Source organism: Rhinoderma darwinii, chromosome 4 (genome assembly GCF_050947455.1).
Source record: "Rhinoderma darwinii isolate aRhiDar2 chromosome 4, aRhiDar2.hap1, whole genome shotgun sequence".
Lineage (NCBI taxonomy): Eukaryota > Metazoa > Chordata > Amphibia > Anura > Rhinodermatidae > Rhinoderma > Rhinoderma darwinii.
Window position 1 is genome coordinate 400,677,208 of NC_134690.1, and position 20,766 is coordinate 400,697,973.

At 39.8% G+C, this 20,766-nt stretch overlaps 1 protein-coding gene across 1 annotated transcript in view; it reads left to right on the plus strand.

Annotated features, from left to right (window-relative positions):
* The window catches only part of LOC142760579 (ALK tyrosine kinase receptor-like), a 358,286-nt gene that overhangs the window by 161,513 nt on the left and 176,007 nt on the right, over positions 1-20,766 (plus strand). The window lies entirely within an intron of this gene.

Here is a 20,766-nt window from a genome sequence, read left to right on the forward strand (position 1 = left end):
AAATCCATCTTTCTATGAAATGACTCCAGCCTAGGTGGATTTCTATTAACGAGGCATTAAATTGTAAGCTCGTTGGAGACAGGGACCCATGCGACTCAACGTGAAGGAAAATCGCATTAATCAATATATAATGGAGAGTCGGGGGGGGGGGGAAGATACCGGACGACTGATATGCTGATATAGCTGATTATTAATATTATCTGTAATAGCGGCTTGTTCCCTCAATGTGATGGAGGAGTATTACCAGTCTGCCTGCTGTGCCAACATTGAGAGCACCTGCTCCGGGTGGAGTAAAGCAGCAGAATTAGACTCGATTATCTACAATCTGCAGAGTTGAGTACAGAAAATTGCGCCTATTTATCCCCGTGATTGAAGGTGCAAAACATGGCAGCTATTGTTATGTATGTATTTACCTTTATATTCTCTTCTTCCCGCCGAATCGCCAACTAACCCCCAGTCGTCAATAAGATGATGTTCTCTTCATGTGACTTCTAAGAAAATTGCCTTCTGTCACTTTGGGATGAGTTGTATTGAGCAGCCGGCTACTTACTATGATCACAGGATATGTTATATGTATGATATCATATGGCGTATAGCAGTGCTCTCCCAACTGTGACTCTCCGACTGATGCAAAACTGCAACCTCGAACATGCTGGGAGTTGCAGGGACTATTTTAAAAGGGGGGTACCATGCATGTTAGTACTCAATGTGGAGATAGCAATGTGCCCCCCCCCCAACATATGGACTGTCCAGGAATTTACGGATAATGAGAAGTGCATATGACTGCAGGATAAAGGTAATGCAGGGTATGTTTGTAGTCTGTAACCATGGAGACACATAGCTCTGCATTGAAGCTGTATACACAAAATGGTAGACGCAGAATATTTTTTGGGCAGATGCATTGGAACAATGAAAAATGTGCACAGATCATTTAAGGCCATCGTGATTTAGGTGGAGTTTACCTGTAAAATAATGCTCTACTATTAACTAGCATTGACTATGGCGAGGAGCGTAGCTATCGGGGGGGGGGGGGAGGGGGGGAATAAATGATATAAGGCAGAGGGTAGGTGGGGGTCTGCCTTACAGATTTTACATTAAGGTCAAGAAGCTTTAAGTTGTGACTCAGTCGTCAGTAAATGAGTAATCTAGTAAATTACTAACCTGTTTCTATAAACTTTTAGAAAATGTTCCTCATTGGTAATTCGTTTTTTATCTAATTTTTTTTTACCATGTAAACAGTCAGCCAGTGACTATTGACGGATCTGATATACTTAGATGTATCTTTACAAAAAGTGATTAAAATAAACTAAAAACAGTTGAAATTGCAATAAATAAATAAATAAATAATTGTATAGCTGCAGCAGCACTCACTTTCAGCAATGGATGCCTGTCTAACACACTTATCTCTCCCTAAAATCTATCTCTTTATCAAATTATTGTAAGTCCAACTATCCTATTCTCCTCACTATGAAACACACTCACCGACACTAATCCACTATCTATCTGTATTCTGTGTTTTATTATCTTACTCTCTGTCTGACGTCCTCTCTCTCCTTTCTGTAACCCCACAAAGCAGCAGCATTTCCTGGTTGGGCTGTTTATAGTGGTTATGACTTATATGACTGTTATCGACCCTCATCAGTGACTAACACCCTCTACCCCTCATAATTGGCTGTTCGGATTTGCTAAAATCCGAAAATTTGTGGAAATTCGCAACAAACGCGATTTGTGTAGAATCGATTCGCTCATCTCTAATTATTACTATACTGGGCTTGCTATTTGTCTAATTGTAATCATAGGTAGATATGTACTTCAATGAACACATTTAAGATAGAGTGAAATATAATAGATAGATAGATAGATAGATAGATAGATAGATAGATAGATAGATAGATAGATAGATAGATAGATAGATAGATAGATATGAGATAGATAGATAGATAGATAGATAGATAGATAGATAGATAGATAGATAGATAGATAGATAGATAGATAGATAGATATGAGATAGATAGATAGATATTAGATAGATATGAGATAGATAGATGATAGATAGATAGATAGATAGATAGATAGATAGATAGATAGATAGATAGATAGATAGATAGATAGATAGATAGATAGATAGATAGATATGAGATAGATAGATAGATAGATAGATATGAGATAGATAGATAGATAGATAGATAGATAGATAGATAGATAGATAGATAGATATGAGATAGATAGATAGATAGATAGATAGATAGATAGATAGATAGATAGATAGATAGATAGATAGATTTTATTCGGATCAAATTTGACCCGGAATGAATTACGGAAAATTTGCGCTCTAATTTCTAATTGTGATAATGACACTGGTAATGATGATGGTAGTGATGGGGAAGATGATGAGGATTATTGTTTTGGTGGTGGGGACAGAAATTATAAGGATGATAGTGATACTGCTAGCGATGATGATGATGAAGAAGATGATAGTAGGAAATATAATGATGATGATGATGAAAATGATAGTAATGGTAATGTAAATGATGAAGTTATATAATAATATAGTGATGATGAAAAGTGTAAGTATGATGGTGGTGATGATGATATGAGAGCAATAATTATGGTAGTAGTGCTGATGATGATGGTGGTGGTAATAATGATATGATAGCAGTAATTATGATGGTGATGGTGGTGATGGTTATAATGATATTATAGTAGTAATGATAGTGAGGATGATGGTGGTGACGGTGATGATGGTAGCAGCGTAATTATAGAAGTGATGATAGTGAGGATGATGGTGGTGATGGTAGCAGCAGTAATGATAGTAGTGATGATAGTGAGGATGATGGTGGTGATGGTAGCAGCAGTAATTATAGTAGTGATGATAGTGAGGATGATGGTGGTGATGATGATGATGGTAGCAGCGTAATTATAGTAGTGATGATACTGAGGATGATGGTGGTGATGGTAGCAGCAGTAATGATAGTAGTGATGATAGTGAGGATGATGGTGGTGATGGTAGCAGCAGTAATTATAGTAGTGATGATAGTGAGGATGATGGTGGTGATGATAGCAGCAGTAATGATAGTAGTGATGATAGTGAGGATGATGGTGGTGATGGTAGCAGCAGTAATTATAGTAGTGATGATAGTGAGGATGATGGTGGTGATGGTAGCAGCAGTAATTATAGTAGTGATGATAGTGAGGATGATGGTGGTGATGGTAGCAGCAGTAATTATAGTAGTGATGATAGTGAGGATGATGGTGGTGATGGTGATGATGGTAGCAGCGTAATTATAGTAGTGATGATAGTGAGGATGATGGTGGTGATGGTGATGATGGTAGCAGCGTAATTATAGTAGTGATGATAGTGAGGATGATGGTGGTGATGGTAGCAGCAGTAATTATAGTAGTGATGATAGTGAGGATGATGGTGGTGATGGTAGCAGCAGTAATTATAGTAGTGATGATAGTGAGGATGATGGTGGTGATGGTAGCAGCAGTAATGATAGTAGTGATGATAGTGAGGATGATGGTGGTGATGGTAGCAGCAGTAATTATAGTAGTGATGATAGTGAGGATGATGGTGGTGATGGTAGCAGCAGTAATTATAGTAGTGATGATAGTGAGGATGATGGTGGTGATGGTGATGATGGTAGCAGCGTAATTATAGTAGTGATGATAGTGAGGATGATGGTGGTGATGATAGCAGCAGTAATGATAGTAGTGATGATAGTGAGGATGATGGTGGTGATGGTAGCAGCAGTAATTATAGTAGTGATGATAGTGAGGATGATGGTGGTGATGGTAGCAGCAGTAATTATAGTAGTGATGATAGTGAGGATGATGGTGGTGATGGTAGCAGCAGTAATTATAGTAGTGATGATAGTGAGGATGATGGTGGTGATGGTGATGATGGTAGCAGCGTAATTATAGTAGTGATGATAGTGAGGATGATGGTGGTGATGGTGATGATGGTAGCAGCGTAATTATAGTAGTGATGATAGTGAGGATGATGGTGGTGATGGTAGCAGCAGTAATGATAGTAGTGATGATAGTGAGGATGATGGTGGTGATGATAGCAGCAGTAATGATAGTAGTGATGATAGTGAGGATGATGGTGGTGATGGTAGCAGCAGTAATGATAGTAGTGATGATAGTGAGGATGATGGTGGTGATGATAGCAGCAGTAATGATAGTAGTGATGATAGTGAGGATGATGGTGGTGATGGTAGCAGCAGTAATTATAGTAGTGATGATAGTGAGGATGATGGTGGTGATGGTAGCAGCAGTAATTATAGTAGTGATGATAGTGAGGATGATGGTGGTGATGGTAGCAGCAGTAATTATAGTAGTGATGATAGTGAGGATGATGGTGGTGATGGTAGCAGCAGTAATGATAGTAGTGATGATAGTGAGGATGATGGTGGTGATGGTAGCAGCAGTAATTATAGTAGTGATGATAGTGAGGATGATGGTGGTGATGGTAGCAGCAGTAATTATAGTAGTGATGATAGTGAGGATGATGGTGGTGATGGTGATGATGGTAGCAGCAGTAATTATAGTAGTGATGATAGTGAGGATGATGGTGGTGATGGTAGCAGCAGTAATTATAGTAGTGATGATAGTGAGGATGATGGTGGTGATGGTAGCAGCAGTAATTATAGTAGTGATGATAGTGAGGATGATGGTGGTGATGGTAGCAGCAGTAATTATAGTAGTGATGATAGTGAGGATGATGGTGGTGATGGTAGCAGCAGTAATTATAGTAGTGATGATAGTGAGGATGATGGTGGTGATGGTAGCAGCAGTAATGATAGTAGTGATGATAGTGAGGATGATGGTGGTGATGGTAGCAGCAGTAATTATAGTAGTGATGATAGTGAGGATGATGGTGGTGATGGTAGCAGCAGTAATTATAGTAGTGATGCTAGTGAGGATGATGGTGGTGATGGTAACAGCAGTAATTATAGTAGTTATGATAGTGAGGATGATGGTGGTGATGATAGCAGCAGTAATTATAGTAGTGATGATAGTGAGGATGATGGTGGTGATGGTAGCAGCGTAATTATAGTAGTGATGATAGTGAGGATGATGGTGGTGATGGTAGCAGCAGTAATTATAGTAGTGATGATAGTGAGGATGATGGTGGTGATGGTAGCAGCAGTAATTATAGTAGTGATGATAGTGAGGATGATGGTGGTGATGGTAGCAGCAGTAATTATAGTAGTGATGATAGTGAGGATGATGGTGGTGATGGTAGCAGCAGTAATTATAGTAGTGATGATAGTGAGGATGATGGTGGTGATGGTAGCAGCAGTAATTATAGTAGTGATGATAGTGAGGATGATGGTGGTGATGGTAGCAGCAGTAATTATAGTAGTGATGATAGTGAGGATGATGGTGGTGATGGTGATGATGGTAGCAGCAGTAATTATAGTAGTGATGATAGTGAGGATGATGGTGGTGATGGTAGCAGCAGTAATGATAGTAGTGATGATAGTGAGGATGATGGTGGTGATGGTAGCAGCAGTAATTATAGTAGTGATGATAGTGAGGATGATGGTGGTGATGGTAGCAGCAGTAATTATAGTAGTGATGATAGTGAGGATGATGGTGGTGATGGTAGCAGCAGTAATTATAGTAGTGATGATAGTGAGGATGATGGTGGTGATGGTAGCAGCAGTAATGATAGTAGTGATGATAGTGAGGATGATGGTGGTGATGGTAGCAGCAGTAATTATAGTAGTGATGATAGTGAGGATGATGGTGGTGATGGTAGCAGCAGTAATTATAGTAGTGATGATAGTGAGGATGATGGTGGTGATGGTGATGATGGTAGCAGCGTAATTATAGTAGTGATGATAGTGAGGATGATGGTGGTGATGGTGATGATGGTAGCAGCGTAATTATAGTAGTGATGATAGTGAGGATGATGGTGGTGATGGTAGCAGCAGTAATTATAGTAGTGATGATAGTGAGGATGATGGTGGTGATGGTAGCAGCAGTAATTATAGTAGTGATGATAGTGAGGATGATGGTGGTGATGGTAGCAGCAGTGGGGATTGGTAATGTCAATAATGACAATAGATGAAGATTATTTTAATTTTTTTCTTCTCTATTTTTTGGACCAGTTTTTGTTGTACAACCAAATAGTAATAACTGCGTTCCTGAATGACTGAGTAATGTTCTTCTACCACATGAGAACAGGAGACAAGAGCTGCCCGGTCACATAGAAAGGTCAGAGCAGGAGCCGGACGAGCAGCAGAGTCATACACATCAGGAGAGATCTAAGCGGAGATAACCTGACGGGAGAGGACAACCCCTGCCCAGGAATCTATGCGCCTTAGGCTCAGGCCGACCCGTGACCACATCAATGGAAATGTGAAGTGCCGCGAGCCGAGCGCCCATCAGAGGTTGTCAGAGATGGATACAGGTTCAACCAGATAAACATATAAATTCTGAGGAATTACAGCATCAGGACAGATTCACGGAGAGTAGCTCAAGCCTTCATGATGGCCCCAGATGGGTTGAGCCAATGAGGCCGTTGAGGTGCAGCTTATAGTCCATGGCCTACTGCAGTAGTTGCAGGCTAAATACCTTCATTTCTCACGATACCTCTTACTAGATCATTGAAATATTGGCTCAAGGAGAACTAGAAAACTGATCAAGTAGCGCCAGGCAGACGTCAACACCAAAACCTGGGACTATGCCAGGGTCGCCCTCCCCAGGTCTTGAGAGATTCATGGTCATCTGGGTAAACCTGATTTATGCTTGTCAAGCCAAAGATGAGGCAGACGTTGTGCCCATACACCTTAACCAGGCCTGAGAGGGTCAACGTTTTGCTTCTATGATGGTGTAAAGCGCCAGTTACCATGCCCGGTCCAGCAGCTGGCATGCCTTCCTGTTCCCAGGCTCTGACATCTGCCTCCACCTTCTTCAGAGTAGACCAGTGAATACCCCTTCTCCATCTTACTGGTGCCACATGCACATTCATTAGATTAAAATGGCCAGAAAGGGATAGGAAATTCTTGTTTGCTGACCAATGACCATTTCTCCACTCTTGTGCCTGAGTTATCGGGTTCCTTATGTGCTTGACAAGCAATGATGGTCCACCTGCCCATGTTCTGCTTCTCCATCAGTGATCCAACCTGTTCTTGACCTTACTAGTCGTCATTGCTTACATCTCAACACGGCCTCTCCTGATCCATGCCTGGCCAGCATTGTGATGAACGATGAGGCTTCCATGTATTCTTCTTGCAGTGATTTAGAGTGGACAACATCCTGGACTCTATTAGAGTAGGGTCAGTTCACACAGAGTTTGTGGTGCTGATTTTTTTGCGGAAACCGTGCAGGAATAAGCGCCAAAAAATGGCCGAAATCACCCCCATATGATTTCAATGGGAGGCAGAGGCGGTTTTTTTTCCAGGCGGCTTTTGGCCGCTCGCGGGGAAAGAAAGCAGCATGTACTTTTTGCCCCAGTTTCTGTCTCTGAATGAATGGCGGGCAAAAAAAACCTGCGGCGCTCGTTTCCGAGCGTTTTTAAAAGCGTTTTTTTTTTGCCTGCGACCTTGCATTAGCTTCAATGGTCGCGGGCGAAAAACGTGGCAAAAACTGGGAAAAAAAAGCGCAGGCAGTTCAAAGTCTGCCTTAAAAATTCCTGAAGAAATTCTGAGGCAGATTTTTTACTGCCTGCAAAAAAACTCTTTGTGAACACGGCCTAAGAGTCGGTGCATGAGCTGATTGATCTGATGTCATACAATATTATTATTGCTTCTTAGTCACAAATTCTAAACTTCTCTGTCTCTGGCCCAGATTAGGAACATTCCTCTATAGATCTCTATGATAAACAGGACTGGCTGGGCCTGAGTGACTTTCTTCATCAATGGCGCGAGCTGCTGTATGATGGAGACATAACTCACACAGAATAACAGGCTCAGATTTCTTTATTGCGGCTCAGGTTGATGCATGAACTTGAAACGTGTTTAGGTTTTTGGACCAGTTACTGAAGGAGATTTCGTTTAACTTCTTCAATACTGGGGTCTACTTGGGCCATAATGACCTTATTGAGTGGAGCTGCTCCGGTTGTTCTCCCGGTACGATGCTTCCTGCCCAGTGATTCCTCTAAGCTGTGAACTCAGGAAAGGAAACAGTTAAATTGACAAACTAATAAGGATAAGCCGAATAACAGCTGCACCCGCCGTCTGCGGGGTCGGAAATGTTTAACTCCACCATTTTTTATGGCACAAAACTTGAGGGAACAGTGTTCTTGCCACTAGGCTCTGGCAGCTCAGTGTTATCATAGGGACACTGGCTCCCATAAAACATCTGAACAAGAAAGAAAGAAAGAAAGAAAGAAAGAAAGAAAGAAAGAAAGAAAGAAAGAAAGAAAGAAAGAAAGAAAGAAAGAAAGAAAGAAAGAAAGAAAGAAAGAAAGAAAGAAAGAAAGAAAGAAAGAAAAAAGTTAGTGAAAGGGAAGGAAGGAGAGGAAGACAATAGATAAAAGAAAGGGAAGGAAAGAAGGAGAGGGAGACAATCGGTAAAAGAAGGGGAGGGAGGGAAGGAAGGAAGGAAGGAAGGAAGGAGAGGGAGACAATCGGTAAAAGAAGGGGAAGGAAGGAGAGGGAGACAATAGGTAAAAGAAGGGGAGGGAGGGAAGGAAGGAAGGAAGGAAGGAGAGGGAGACAATCGGTAAAAGAAGGGGAAGGAAGGAGAGGGAGACAATCGGTAAAAGAAGGGGAAGGAAGGAAGGAGAGGGAGACAATAGGTAAAAGAAAGGGAAGGAAGGAAGGAGAGGGAGACAATCGGTAAAAGAAGGGTAAGAAAGGAAGGAGAGGGAGACAATAGGTAAAAGAAAGGGGAGGAAGGAAGGAGAGGGAGACAATCGGTAAAAGAAAGGGAAGGAAGGAAGGAAGGAGAGGGAGACAATCGGTAAAAGAAAGGGAAGGAAGGAAGGAGAGAGACAATAGGTAGAGAAAGGGAGAAAGAGAAGGGAAGAAGGAAGGACGAGAGAAGGTATGGAAGGAAAGAGAGACAACAGGAAGAGAAAGCGAAGGATTAATGGAAGGACATAAATAATAACGTGAGGAAATACTGCAAGTACTGACCGGTATTATAGAAGAGAGGGAAGCCCTTGGTAATTGCCCCTCCCCCTCTCTTAATGTTGTATCCTGTATATTACACAGTTCAGGGAATGTCCAGATATTATTCCTGTCAGCAGTTATGAGGATTAAGGATTTTAGTGATTTTTATAGAGATAGTTAAAGAATTAGAGCTTTTCAGATCCTTGAAACCACTCAATGACATCACATCATATTATAATTCGACACATTATATTAACATCATTGACAATGAGATATCATGAGATCGTGTGACAGTCTCTGGAGCTCGCAGATGTACACGGTCTGGGGACTATCCTACAGTATGATATAAGAAGAACCCAACACGCCAGTCCCTGGCCAGTCCCTGGCCAGTCCCTAACCCTTCTTCTAAACCAGATCATTAAAAATCCAGCTACTGAATGCCCTGGTTACCGGCTGTCGGGGGTATTTCCAGCCCCTGTACATTTCTGATGCTGCAGGGGAAATAGTATATTCTACAGGATCCATTCAAGGGACCATGAACATTTTTGGTGCAGTTGAGTCCGTCAAAGAGTCCATTTGCTCCATCTTGCTCATGGACACAACGTGTGGTCAGACATGGTATTGCAATTCTCTTATGCACAATTTATATTTAAAGGGATTTTCCCAATATAAGAGGTGATAGTATATCGCTATCTACAAATGATGGGGGTCTGACTACATTTCCTGAATTTCCTTGCACATCGACGCTCCTAATCACTGGCTGTGAAGAACACTGGCTTTCTCAGTACCCCAAAATTACCAGTTTAGCTCTGCTACATCTGTAGATCTAATGATGAAACCTCTTTTTTTGTCTAGTAAAAGTACACGTTTTCTTATCTTTACCTAACAACAAAAATTATTGCCTTACCAGGGTTGCCCCCCAGCTTTCCCAGAGTCCTGAAGGTCAAATCTACCTAGCTAGGAACGATAGAGTATCACTGCATGACCACGCATTAAGCCATTCAGGAATCTGGGAAAGCTGGATAGCAAACCCAATGGGTTATAGCCGCCATATCGGTTGCCATCAGGTTTTATAGGCAAATACCCCAAAGACTGCAGCGCGCCAATTACTCTGTGAATGACTGAGCCCCCCATCACCCGGCCCAGAGGAGTTCCGTACTGTGGGTGGGTGACCCCGGGTTATGTCATTAACAGGAGGTCAGGATCAGTCAGCAGCAGAAATGACTGTACGCTCCATTCACGAAACTAATGACATGTAAATTAAGGCTCATTCTTACACTCATTTGCATATGGAGAACATCTTAATAAACCACGGAACGTCTCTTTATTATCTAGAAATAAAGTGACCTAAACTAACGCAGGAGCGAATATTCAACGCTACGGGTCATTAATGTATAGAAAGACCAAGGAGAAATAGATCAAACAGTCCCATATCTTCTATCTATCTATCTATCTATCTATCTATCTATCTATCTATCTATCTATCTATCTATCTATCTATCTCATATCTATCTATCTATCTATCTCATATCTATCTATCTATCTCATATCTATCTATCTATCTATCTATCTATCTATCTATCTATCTATCTATCTATCTATCTATCTATCTATCTCATATCTATCTATCTCATATCTATCTATCTCATATCTATCTATCTATCTATCTATCTATCTATCTATCTATCTATCTATCTATCTATCTATCTATCTATCTATCTATCTATCTATCTATCTATCTATCTATCTATCTATCTCATATCTATCTATCTATCTATCTATCTATCTATCTATCTATCTATCTCATATCTATCTATCTATCTATCTATCTATCTATCTATCTATCTATCTATCTATCTCATATCTATCTATCTATCTATCTATCTCATATCTATCTATCTATCTATCTATCTATCTATCTATCTATCTATCTATCTATCTATCTATCTATCTATCTATCTCATATCTATCTATCTATCTATCTATCTATCTATCTATCTATCTATCTATCCCATATCTATCTATCCCATATCTATCTATCTATCTATCTATCTATCTATCTATCTATCTATCTATCTATCTATCTATCTATCTATCTATCTATCTATCTATCTATCTATCTATCTATCCCATATCTATCTATCCCATATCTATCTATCTATCTATCTATCTATCTATCTATCTATCTATCTATCTATCTATCTATCTATCTATCTATCTATCTATCTATCTATCTATCTATCTATCTATCTATCTATCTATCTATCCCATATCTATCTATCTATCTATCTATCTATCTATCTATCTATCTATCTATCTATCTATCTATCTATCTATCTATCTATCTATCTATCTATCTATCTATATATCTATCTATCTATCTATCTATCGATCTATCTATCTATCTATCTATCTATCTATCTATCTATCTATCTATCTATCTCATATCTATCTATCTATCTATCTATCTCATATCTATCTATCTCATATCTATCTATCTATCTATCTATCTATCTATCTATCTATCTATCTATCTATCTATCTATCTATCTATCTATCTATCTCATATCTATCTATCTATCTATCTATCTATCTCATATCTATCTATCTATCTATCTATCTATCTATCTATCTATCTATCTATCTATCTATCTATCTATCTATCTCATATCTATCTATCTATCTATCTATCTATCTATCTATCTATCTATCTATCTATCTATCTATCTATCTATCTATCTATCTATCTATCTATCTATCTATCTATTTATCTATCTATCTATCTATCTCATATCTATCTATCTATCTATCTATCTATCTATCTATCTATCTATCTATCTATCTATCTATCTATCTATCTATCTATCTATCTATCTCATATCTATCTATCTATCTATCTATCTATCTATCTATCTATCTATCTATCTATCTATCTATCTATCTCATATCTATCTATCTATCCTCCTTGGGCCACCATACGGGCTCCTTTCATGACCACCATGGGCTCTGAGAAATTTCCATGGTGGTCATTCCTTTACAAAAAGTTTACAAAATGTTACATACACATTATATATTAAAGCAAAGCCAAGAAAATAAACATAAGTTCTCCCCAATCTTCTTCTACGCCCGGCAGCTTAATTTATAATACATGAAATGTGGGCTGTGAAATATGGGATCATAAATTATCATGTTTGAGTTATTGTCGCCTTATACATTGGCCGCATAGAGAGAAGTAAATTGCCGGCTCCGACAGAGCACAATGCGCAGTAATCGGCGTACAATCTTCGGGACAATGTGTAAGTTGATGGCAGTAGGGAGCTCGGCAGCACATTGTGAGGGTGGAGGAGGGGTAATGTGTTCAAATATTCCATACCAAAAGGATTATGGGATTTATCCTACGTTACAACCTACGACAGTAGGACCAATATAGTAAACAGAGCAGCAGGACGCAAAACAATTACATGTAATATATGTCGGAAATATTCTCAGAACATTGATAGACAATATGAAGGATGGATCCTGGAAGCAAAGAAAGAGAGAAGTTCAAAAGTGCCCCCCTCCCCCCCCTACCAACCTCAAAGATCTTTTATTATATATTTTTTTTTTCAAAAACTCCATAGTAATTATAATATTCTTTTTCTTTAAAGTATTAAAAAGTTCTACTCCTAAGGATAGCTAAATATTAACCAATATGGCTGCCATGCCAGCCCCCACTGAGACGTCAAACAGACTTTCCAAAATTGCTATGGCCAGTCTGCCTTATTATGCAGCGATATGGTAGTGGCCGGGGTCGGGGGGGGGGGGGGGGGGTACTGATAAAGAACTGGACCAATTTGTCAGACATCCAGAAAAACTGGGTGACAAATCCCATGGCCATATTGTTTGTTACCAAGATGGAATAGAATTTTTAATAACTTGAAGAAGGAGACTTAGGGCATGGCCAGACGTGGCTGAATTGCTCTGCAATTCCACTGCGTAGCATAGGCTGCGGTGCGGAATTTGGTGTCCGCAGCATACAATGGATGTTGCGGACGTGTGGCGGACTTGTTGCGGACCCATTGAGGAATTTCTCCATTGACTTCAATGGAGATTCTAAATTCCGCAATGAAGTCCACAGATGTCATGTAGATGTTGTGTGTGCTGCGGAGCGTATTGGTTTTACTAACATGACATTTCTTCATTCTGGCTGGACCTATGTATTTCTAGGTCTACAGCCAGACTGAGGCCCCATGCAGACTAACGTAAAAACGCCCGTAATCACGGTCCGTTATTACAGCACGGGCAGGCCCATAGACGTCAATGGGGCTCCCGTAATTACGGGTGACTACGTGTGTGCACCCGTAATTACGGGAGCGTTGCTAGGCGACGTCAGTAAATAGTCACTGTCCAGGGTGCTGAAAGAGTTAAGCGATCGGCAGTAACTGTTTCTGCCCCCTGGACAGTGACTACCGATCCCAATATACAGCAACCTGTAAAAAAAATAGAAGTTCATACTTACCGAGAACTCCCTGCTTCTTCCTCCAGTCCGGCTTCCCAGGATGACGTTTCAGTCTAAGTGACGGCTGCAGCCAATCACAGGCCAAGCACAGGCTGCAGCCAATCACAGGCCAATCACAGGCTGCAGCCAATCACAGGCCAATCACAGGCTGCAGCCAATCACAGTCCAATCACAGGCTGCAGCCAATCACAGGCCAATCACAGGCTGCAGCGGTCACATGGACTGCCTCGTCATCCAGGGAGGTCAGGCTGGATGGCGAAAGAGGGACGCGTCACCAAGACAACGGCCGGTAAGTATGAAATTATTTTACTTTTACTAGGGAAAGTGCTGTCCCTTCTCTCTATCCTGCACTGATACAGAGAAGGGAAGCCCTCTTCCTCTCAATACGCAGCGGCTAGTCCGCATCAATTTAATGTACATTTTTGGCAAAGCCGCAACAGAATCTGCAACGCCACATCTGGTCATGCCCTTAAAGGGGCTCTCCTCTTTGGACAACCTCTACTTGTTAGAAGGATCACGTGACAATAAGCTGATCACAAAGTTTCCTCCTGCTGGGAACCCCAACTATCAGCTGTGATCTGAGGGTAAACCTGGCAGTAAGTATTTAGTTTCCCTGCAGCGCCACCACAGGGGAAATGAAGCATTACACATCCATTCACATCAATGTCCATTCACATCAATGTGTTGTGTGTGTAATACAGGACAGGACAGGTCCTCCAGAGAGAGAGACGCTCTATGTAACCGCTCTCCACTCTGACTAAAAGGGGTTTTACTCTGATCGTGAGTAAAACGCTTGTCATATAACGCTCGTGGCGAATAATTGCCCGGTGTAAACAGGGCAGCGATCAGCAGGTGAACGAGCAAACACTCGATCATCTGCTGGTCGTATCGTTTCAAAAAAGTGAAATATTATCGTTGTCGGCAGCACATGTTGGTGGGTAAACAGGGAGACGCGCTGCCGACATGATGATAATGTATGAGGACGAGCGATCGCAGTAACGACCGCTTGTCCCCATCCATAGCTCCATGTGACAGGAGCAAACGAGCGCCAATCAACGATGTCTCGTTGATTGGCGCTCGCTGCACCGGCTGCTTATCGGCCGGTGTAAAAGAGCCTTAAGGGATGAGGATCCTGAACGGAGGACCCTCCTCTATATACTCAGAATTTCCTAATATAGTCCTTTAAGGTCGTCTTTTAGTGGGGATTTTTTTTGTGCTTTTAGAGACAAATGCCCTTTAATGATTGATTCATTTCAACACATCGTGCCCTTTGATGGGAAGCAACATTTTCTAGCATGATATATCATTATTATACCGCGGCAGCATTATAAGAAGAGTGGAAGGGCACTACAGTCACATAGTCTCTCCCCAACCTGAAATGGCTGATAAAAGGGAACAATAGAGAAGACATAAGAAGATACATGTTAAGGGCCCATGCACATGGTCATGTTACGGCTCCAGTACATACAAGTTATACGGTAGCCATACAATATTTCATTGCTACTGGAAAAGTATATCTCTTTTTATACGGTGCAATACAAAGGCACAATATGGCGGTCACACAACATGCCTAAGTCACAATTAGAATAAAAATAAAGGCATTGAAAGACAAGTACAAAATAATTATCCTACTTGTTGATGGTTTCCACCGCAAAAAAGGTGAAAACAGCAAAAAAGGTGATGAAGATCTATTACAAAAATGCTGCCGATCCTAAAGCCAATGTTAATAAAAGGTGGAGCATCGGTGTAATTTCCCTTTAACAGGAGTGATAACATCCAACTATGTCTAAGGAAGTCTCGGAAATGCTGTATAAAGCTTCCTCAGGTCGTCTCCCCGTTTTCTGAGCTCCAATATAACAAGATTTTATTTTCTTCTCGTCATCACTTGCTAAACTGTGAAAATCATCCATGAGAACTGATATACTGAAAGCACTTAAATGCTCTATGAACAATGGTAATGGGTTGACACCTTCATGATGTGGGGACCAACATCTCACACTGATATCACCAGCCGGGAAAAAAAAATCCCTTATTTATTGACATTACAATATCCTATCCATTTTATAGTCCATCACCTCAATGTCAGGCAGCAGCGTCTCAGCCGGTTGATTTCGTACAGTCCAGTTCTCACCTCCTGTTATTGTACTTAGAAGATGATTTAAGGTTCCACCGGCTTTATGAATGTAATAAAGTGTCAATTATTTGTACAGAAAGTAATGCAGACCCTGTAAAATGGGATTATTACTTTTTGACAATCAATTAATGAGTTGTAAAACTGATTTGTGGTCAGTGGAGATAAGGAAGAGATAAACCTTACACCACAATAATCCATAGTAAGAGCCAGATGTTATAGAGGGCACACAGAAGAAGACGCACACACTGGGCTACCTTGGCGCAGCTTTGTGGAAAAAATATAGCCCAATTATAAGAACGGTTTATTTTCCATTAAATGGGCTGTAAAACATAATATTTATCGAGAAAGGAAATTGACCCTCTCTGCATTTGCCCATAAGTATATACCATAGACACTAATTTGAAATATTTCACCCTGAAAATGGCAATTTTTATTTTTAACGTGGTATATAGAGCAATCACATTTATATAGGTGTTAAGACTTCTTTTTTTTTTTTGGGTGGGGGGGTATTTCTATCTCATTAAGTTTAACATTCGGTGCTACGCAATTTCATAATATTTCCTTATAGTGGTCAGAGTTACTGATACAGAGCTCCAAATCCCCTGCAAAGACATAGACTGACATGATACAGTTCTGGCTTCCTTCGGCCACCACTAGGGGGAGCTCACTGCATACTGTTTTATTATGGACTTTAATATATTTGGTGTATGCAATTCCTAAGCTCCCCCTAGTGGTGGCTGCAGGATGTCAGAATTTAACTCTATATCTATGCAGGAGATTAGGAACTCTGTAAAAATTAATCAATACAGAATGTTAGACCTTGAAAATAAGATAGTGTTAAAAGGGGGACATTCACTTTAAAGGGCATCTGGAACTAGGGTAGAGCCCCCAACAAGATGACCAATGATACTGCCCAAAAAATGTAAAATTGGGAAGCAGAAATTGTTAAAAAATGTTATATGCAAAAGGCACAAGCTCTTCCCATTACTATAGTATATATAATATCCAGTATCTAGTGGTCAGTAGTATATACAATATCCAGTATCTAGTGGTCAGTAGTATATATAATATCCAGTATCTAGTGGGCAGTAGTATATATAATATCCAGTCTTTGGTGGTCAGTAGTATATACAATATCCAGTATCTAGTGGTCAGTAGTATATACAATATCCAGTATCTAGTGGGCAGTAGTATATATAATATCCAGTCTTTGGTGGTCAGTAGTATATACAATATCCAGTATCTAGTTGTCAGTAGTATATACAATATCCAGTCCCTCGTGGTCAGTAGTATATATAATATCCAGTCTCTGGTGGTCAGTAGTATATACAATATCCAGTCTTTGGTGGTCAGTAGTATATATAATATCCAGTATCTAGTGGTCAGTAGTATATACAATATCTAGTCTCTGGTGGTCAGTAGTATATATAATATCCAGTCTCCGGGGATCAGTAGTATATACAATATCCAGTATCTAGTGGTTAGTAGTATATATAATATCCAGTCTCTGGTGGTCAGTAGTATATATAATATCCAGTCTCTGGTGGTCAGTAGTATATATAATATCCAGTATCTAGTGGTTAGTAGTATATATAATATCCAGTCTCTGGTGGTCAGTAGTATATACAATATCCAGTATCTAGTGGTCAGTAGTATATATAATATCCAGTCTCTGGTGGTCAGTAGTATATACAATATCCAGTCTCTGGTGGTCAGTAGTATATATAATATCCAGTATCTAGTGGTTAGTAGTATATATAATATCCAGTCTCTGGTGGTCAGTAGTATATACAATATCCAGTATCTAGTGGTCAGTAGTATATATAATATCCAGTCTCTGGTGGTCAGTAGTATATACAATATCCAGTATCTAGTGGGCAGTAGTATATACAATATCCAGTCCCTCGTGGTCAGTAGTATATACAATATCCAGTTCCTCGTGGTCAGTAGTATATATAATATCCAGTCTCGGGGGGTCAGTAGTATATATAATATCCAGTCTCTGGTGGTCAGTAGTATATATAATATCCAGTCCCTCATGGTCAGTAGTATATACAATATCCAGTCCCTCGTGGTCAGTAGTATATATAATATCCAGTCTCTGGTGGTCAGTAGTATATACAATATCCAGTCCCTCGTGGTCAGTAGTATATACAATATCCAGTCCCTCGTGGTCAGTAGTATATACAATATCCAGTCCCTCGTGGTCAGTAGTATATACAATATCCAGTCTCCGGTGGTCAGTAGTATATATAATATCCAGTCTCTGGTGGTCAGTAGTATATATAATATCCAGTATCTAGTGGTTAGTAGTATATATAATATCCAGTCTCTGGTGGTCAGTAGTATATACAATATCCAGTATCTAGTGGTCAGTAGTATATATAATATCCAGTCTCTGGTGGTCAGTAGTATATACAATATCCAGTCTCTGGTGGTCAGTAGTATATATAATATCCAGTATCTAGTGGTTAGTAGTATATATAATATCCAGTCTCTGGTGGTCAGTAGTATATACAATATCCAGTATCTAGTGGTCAGTAGTATATATAATATCCAGTCTCTGGTGGTCAGTAGTATATACAATATCCAGTTCCTCGTGGTCAGTAGTATATATAATATCCAGTCTCCGGGGGTCAGTAGTATATATAATATCCAGTCTCTGGTGGTCAGTAGTATATAAAATATCCAGTCCCTCGTGGTCAGTAGTATATACAATATCCAGTCCCTCGTGGTCAGTAGTATATATAATATCCAGTCTCTGGTGGTCAGTAGTATATACAATATCCAGTCCCTCGTGGTCAGTAGTATATACAATATCCAGTCCCTCGTGGTCAGTAGTATATACAATATCCAGTCCCTCGTGGTCAGTAGTATATACAATATCCAGTCTCCGGTAGTCAGTAGTATATATAATATCCAGTCTCTAGTGGTCAGTGGTATATATAATATCCAGTCTCTGGTGGTCAGTAGTATATACAATATCCAGTCCCTCGTGGTCAGTAGTATATATAATATCCAGTCTCTGGTGGTCAGTAGTATATATAATATCCAGTCCCTTGTGGTCAGTAGTATATACAATATCCTGTCCCTCGTGGTCAGTAGTATATACAATATCCAGTCCCTCGTGGTCAGTAGTATATATAATATCTGTATCTGGTGGTCAGTAGTATATACAATATCCAGTCTCTGGTGGTCAGTAGTATATATAGTATCCAGTCCCTTGTGGTCAGTAGTATATACAATATCCAGTCCCTCGTGGTCAGTAGTATATACAATATCCAGTCCCTCGTGGTCAGTAGTATATATAATATCTGTATCTGGTGGTCAGTAGTATATACAATATCCAGTCCCTCGTGGTCAGTAGTATATATAATATCCAGTCTCTGGTGGTCAGTAGTATATACAATATCCAGTCCCTCGTGGTCAGTAGTATATACAATATCCAGTCCCTCGTGGTCAGTAGTATATAAAATATCCAGTCTCCGGTGGTCAGTAGTATATATAATATCCAGTCTCTGGTGGTCAGTAGTATATATAATATCCAGTCTCTGGTGGTCAGTAGTATATATAATATCTGTATCTGGTGGTCAGTAGTATATATAATATCCAGTATCTAGTGGTCAGTAGTATATATAATATCCAGTCTCTGGTGGTCAGTAGTATATATAATATCCAGTCTCTGGTGGTCAGTAGTATATACAATATCCAGTCTCCGGTGGTCAGTAGTATATATAATATCCAGTCCCTCGTGGTCAGTAGTATATATAATATCCAGTCTCCGGTGGTCAGTAGTATATATAATATCCAGTCTCTGGTGGTCAGTAGTATATACAATATCCAGTCTCCGGTGGTCAGTTGTATATACAATATCCAGTCTCTGGGGGTCTTGTATATATAATATCCAGTCTCTGTTAGTCAGTAGTATATATAATATCCAGTCTCTGGTGGTCAGTAGTATATATAATATCTGTATCTGGTGGTCAGTAGTATATACAATATCCAGTCTCTGGTGGTCAGTAGTATATATAATATCTGTATCTGGTGGTCAGTAGTATATATAATATCCAGTCTCTGGTGGTCAGTAGTATATACAATATCCAGTCTCTGGTGGTCAGTAGTATATACAATATCTGTATCTGGTGGTCAGTAGTATATACAATATCCAGTCTCTGGTGGTCAGTAGTATATATAATATCCAGTCTCTGGTGGTCAGTAGTATATACAATATCTGTATCTGGTGGTCAGTAGTATATATAATATCCAGTCTCTGGTGGTCAGTAGTATATATAATATCCAGTCTCTGGTGGTCAGTAGTATATATAATATCCAGTCTCTGGTGGTCAGTAGTATATATAATATCCAGTCTCTGGTGGTCAGTAGTATATATAATATCCAGTCTCTGGTGGTCAGTAGTATATACAATATCCAGTCTCTGGTGGTCAGTAGTATATACAATATCCAGTATCTAGTGGGCAGTAGTATATATAATATCCAGTCTCTGGTGGTCAGTAGTATATATAATATCCAGTCTCTGGTGGTCAGTAGTATATATAATATCCAGTATCTAGTGGTCAGTAGTATATATAATATCCAGTCTCTGGTGGTCAGTAGTATATATAATATCCAGTCTCTGGTGGTCAGTAGTATATATAATATCCAGTCTCTGGTGGTCAGTAGTATATATAATATCCAGTCTCTGGTGGTCAGTAGTATATATAATATCCAGTCTCTGGTGGTCAGTAGTATATATAATATCCAGTCTCTGGTGGTCAGTAGTATATATAATATCCAGTCTCTGGTGGTCAGTAGTATATATAATATCCAGTCTCTGGTGGTCAGTAGTATATATAATATCCAGTCTCTGGTGGTCAGTAGTATATATAATATCCAGTCTCTGGTGGTCAGTAGTATATATAATATCCAGTCTCTGGTGGTCAGTAGTATATATAATATCTGTATCTGGTGGTCAGTAGTATATATAATATCCAGTCTCTGGTGGTCAGTAGTATATATAATATCTGTATCTGGTGGTCAGTAGTATATATAATATCCAGTCTCTG